Here is a 5,123-nt window from a genome sequence, read left to right as displayed (position 1 = left end):
CATCTGCACACACACACTCATGGTCTCCATTTTGTCACAATTCTTACTTTCAGCTTATTTGGCACCATATTGTCAACAACCTGATTTTTCCTATCCTACTGCATCTATAATTATTCTAGTGGATGACAACCTGTTTAACTGTGAAATTAAAACCTTACTGCATCTTTATTCTTATACTTCTAAGATTAACCTTTTATCATCCCAAAGTTCTTTGAGCAACCATGTTTATTTAGGAACCATTGGGTGCAGAAACTTGCACCAGATGCTATTAAAATCTCCATTTAACAGAAACTAACCTAGAAGTTGACTCATGCGAGTATACCAACAATACAAAATATAGTTCATTGATTGATTTTGCCATTTTTTTTATTATATTTTTATTGTTGAGGGTACAAGAAACCAGGTTACACTGATTGCATTTATTAGGTAAAGTCCCTCTTACAATTGTGTCTTGCCCCCAAAAGGTGTGTCACACACTGAGACCCCACCCCCCTCCCTCCTTCCCTCTCTCTGCTCTTCCTTTCCTGCACCCTCCTTTTTCCTCTCTCTCTCTGCCCTCCCCTTCCTCCAACCCCACCATGTGCTAGGTCATTAATTGTACTCATATCAAAATTGAATACATAGGATTCATGTTTCTCCATTCTTGTGATGCGTTACAAAGAATAATGTGTTCTGCTTCCATCCAGGTTAATACAAAGGCTGTAAAGTCTCTATCATTTTTAATGACTGAATAGTATACCATGGTGTACATATACCACAGCTTGTTAATCCATACCTGGGTTGGGGGGCATTTAGGCTGTTTCCACATTTTGGTGATTTAATCCTTTTATCATAAGGACACTTGCACTAGACTGTTTATCGCAGATGAATTTGCAATGTTATTTTTAAAATGACAAATAATAATTGTACATATTCATGGAGTACATAGTGATGCGTAGATATATACAATGCTTACTGATCAATTGGGGTAATTAGCATCACTGTCATCTCAGAAATTTATCATTTTTGTATGTTAGGAATGGTTAATATCCTCCTTCTAGATATTTAAAACTATGTATTATTAATTACATCCTACAGTAGTATAGAACACTAGAACTTATTACTCCTAGCTAGTTCTATCTTTGTATCCTTTAACAAATCTCTCTCTACATCCCTTCCTTCCATTCTCTAGTATCCTCTGCTCTACTTTTCACATCTGTGAGATCAACTTTCTTTAACTTTCACATATCAGCAAAAATATGCTGTCTTTAGCATTCTGTATCTGGTTTAATTTACTTAATATAATATCTTGTTCAATCTTTGTTATCAGGAATGACAGGATTTCATTCTTTTTTTTTTTAACGGCTGAAAAGTGTTCCATTGTGATTTTTGCTAGATATTTAATATTAAAAAAAATCTTTTTCAGCTAATGTCATAGATCCTATTCATTTTGGATCCTACATTTTTGTTTCTTTCTTATTTCAGGAAAAAAACAAACAAACACTAATTTCCCAAAATTTAACTCTGTATCTGCATGATAATATACTTTTTCATCTGTTTTTAGCTATAAAGACACAGATTTAAATAAAACAAATTTTATTTATTTATTTATTGCCCCTTCCTTTCACAGGTTTTATAAAACTTCTTTGGGACATGACTCTTTTTCCAACCAAAAAGAAAAGAAAAAAAAAAGAAACATAAATGTGAAATGATACTTTGACAAGGTCAGTGAATACACGGTCTTCATTTTTATCACTTGCAAGTAAGAGTTTATTTCAAATAAGCACTTTATAATTTTAACTTATATAAAATGGAGATAATTATTCTGACTTATGTACATATAATACTCAAGGTACTACACTAGACACTTACATAAATATTTTATTTAATGATCAGAACAATCACTCAAGGAAAATGAGAAAAAAGCAAATGAAGGAAATTCCCTATTTCACATTACTAGGGAGCAGATCTGGGTTTTAAACCTAGGTCCCTATTAACACACAATGCTATAAACTTAACTTCTACATAAGATTACCCACATATTTTCAAATCTTGCATTTACGGAATTAAAATTTGCATTGTGGGGTCTATGCTTTTATAATATAGCTTCAGTGGCAAAGAGCTGTTTATTGTGACCTAAAGTAAAAATTTGGAGGAGCATACAGCCAGATGTTCCAGTGCAGGAATTACAGATGTTAAGTAAGTTGATGTGTGCTTTTGCAAAATTGTAATGAAAGAAAAAGATTTAAACTTTTTAATTAACACTACTTGCGATCTTTATACTATGACTTGTTTGCAGGAATAGGTGTGCTTAGAAAAAAGTATTACCATTAAAAAGCTGATTCTATTGGAATCTTTTGTGCTCATTAGGTAGAGCACAAAAAATGAGATATATTCAGAGAACATTTAAGAAAGTATTTCTAGAGTAAAAATGTGGGCTCCTTTACTTATAGAAACAAAATATTTTGGGGTGAATTTTGTACCCTATATATGATTTGCTGATAATTTCAATTTTGAAAAATTTTAAACATATCCAAGTTAGAAGAATTTTATAGCAAACGAGTGCATTCTCATCATCTAGTTCTATCATTGCCATTTTACTTCATTTATTACATAGATACCCATGTATCCATTTTCATGAACATCTATTAATTCAGTTTATACTTTGATGTTTTCTAAAACATATTACAGAAACTGCTACAACACCCTTATGCATGCCTGTTATTAAAATAGCTTAACATTAATTTACCTTTTAATTTTTTAATTAATTAATTAATTATTTTAGAGACAGGGTCTCACTATGTGGAAACCAGTCTTAAACTCCTAAGCACAAGCAGTCCGCCCAGTTCATTTTACAGTCTGATTAACAATGTGTAAACATCTGAGTTGCAAATATTTGATATCAGTCTTTTTTATTTTTAGACATTTAGTGAATGTTATGATTTTGCACTGTGGCTTTTATTTTCACTTTGCTGAGACTACTTTTTTATGTGTATTCTGACCATTCATGTATGCACTTTTAAAGTGTCCCCTCAACATGTTTTATTGTCCCTCCTACCTTTTTTTTTTTTTTGTCAGTTTACTATTGAACTGTGTGAGTTCACAGTTCCCAAATCCATGCCCCTGGATGACAATGTCCTGAAAAACATTGAAAATTTTTGAAAATTAGAAATTGAAAATCAAATTTCTGAATAAGAGTCCACTTCTTGCCATTTATGTTGTTGCCTGATACGTGTATCAACCCTTGGTCCATACAATAACTGTAGCTTTATAATATTACTTGAGTTGAATAATTTAAGTTCTCCAACTTTGCTCTTCATTTTCAAAGTAAAGGAGGTAGGTGTAGGTATAAAAAGACATATGAGAGATCTCTGTGGTAATGGAACTGATCTATATCATGAGCTTGATGGTCAATACCTGAACTTAATCATGTGATAAGATGCTCAGATGTAAGTATTAGAACTAAACATTTGATATTGGAATTTCTTCTTCATTAGGTCCTTGGTTTCGGTGATTCAAAGAATGAATCCATGGACCATGGATCAGTGGTACAACAGGATTTATTTTACAGAAAGGAATACAGCGAAAAAACACCAGAGCTCCTGGCAGAAGGAAAAACCCAAGTGGGAGAAAATCTCTCTCTGCCTGGGTTCTTTGTCTAAGGGTATGTGTTTGCAGGGTCCTCTGTAGTTACATTAGGCCAGGACTTGGTAGCAAGTGAATGGATACAGTCCCTTCTGCTGGGGCAAGATGAATGAGTGCATTAATGAATGGATGCAGTCCCTTCCGCTGGGGTAAGATAAAGGAATGTATTAATGAATGGCTAGAATCCATTCATGAAATTGGCCAGACCTAGGAAACTTACATGAAATTGAGCAGGGCAAGGAAATGCCGGGCTCCTGAATGTAAAATGTCCCCCTTGGGACTGTAACATGCTCACAGGGGAGGAGTGCAGCCTGAGGAGGGCTCTCTAAGTCCAAGGGTGGTTCTGGGGGTGGCACCTGCAGCAGCGTGGGCTGTGTGCTGGTCTCCTTTAACTAATTAGGGAGCCATGGGCTTTCACCCAGCTCTCCCCTCTGTGTCGCACTTGCTTCCCCAGCTCCCACCTCCCTTCATCTACCGCACCAATACCCAAGGGTGGAGATGTCGAAGGTGTGGCACTGACCAAGCCCAGGTGCACCCTCCCTGTAGCACGTTAACTCTCTGTCTCTCCCTCCCTCCCCCCTCTTTTCCCCTCACTTTCTCTCACACATGCACACACGTACACACAAAGTAAAACTGGGGAAATAATGATCAGTGAATTCTATCAGTGTCAATATCCAGGTTGTGGTATTGTTCTATGAAGTGTTACTGTTAAAAACCGAAACATTTTCTGTGAGAGCTCCATACACACGCACACACACACACACACACACGCACGCGCGCGCACATACATCTATATTTTGATAGTGGTTTTTAAAGTTCTTAAAAAACCTCTGATATTTTATGCTTGATTTAGTAATTGAGCATGCTTGCTAAAGTAAAAAAAAATGACATAAAATGCTTTTTAATTTATTCGTCACAATTAAAATTAAACATATTTGTTAGAAACTATCCCTTATTTTTCCTTCTGTAGACAAATCAGTCTGACTTCTTAGACTTTACAATTCTGTTTTGATGTAGCTGAGGAAAAGGATTTTTTTCTTTTAAGGTGATCACTGGAGAAGGCGAGCTCAGTCCCCCACTACCACAAATTATGCAGTCCAGTTTCCCACATTTGGGAAAATCCTGGGTCAGCTCCTCTGGAGTGCAATGGATAAGCCTCGCCCGGGAAAAACCACCTTCATGAACCTGGTATCTCCCTGCCAGAGAAGTACAATACCCTCTAAAATAATTCAGCATGCATATTTATCTATTTAATATTTTTATCTTAACAAATTATAAATATATATGGCATTTTAAAATATAAAACTTAAAACTCACATAAATTAATAATATATTGTATACTTTTATATTTCATATTCTTCACAATTTCCCTTTAATATAAAAATCTCATTATTATTTCCTTAAAACAAATTAAAATTATTGTGGCTTCATTTTGCTGCTATTCTATCTTTTTTGCTCTAGAGTATGCCACGTGTCCCTAGACTACTAAGCCATTCAAG

General features: G+C 34.9%; 1 non-coding gene across 1 annotated transcript; it reads right to left on the bottom strand.

Moving 5' to 3' along the window:
- Window positions 1–4,676: 4,676 nt before the first annotated feature.
- LOC128580295 (U1 spliceosomal RNA) lies at window positions 4,677–4,835 on the bottom strand. The gene has a single exon (XR_008378595.1). It is a non-coding gene; the product is annotated as a U1 spliceosomal RNA (small nuclear RNA).
- Between the last annotated feature and the right edge of the window lie 288 nt (window positions 4,836–5,123).

The sequence above is a fragment of the Nycticebus coucang genome, chromosome 2 (assembly GCF_027406575.1).
Source record: "Nycticebus coucang isolate mNycCou1 chromosome 2, mNycCou1.pri, whole genome shotgun sequence".
In the NCBI taxonomy this organism is placed as follows: Eukaryota; Metazoa; Chordata; class Mammalia; order Primates; family Lorisidae; genus Nycticebus; species Nycticebus coucang.
This window is presented reverse-complemented; position numbering and strand designations above follow the sequence as displayed.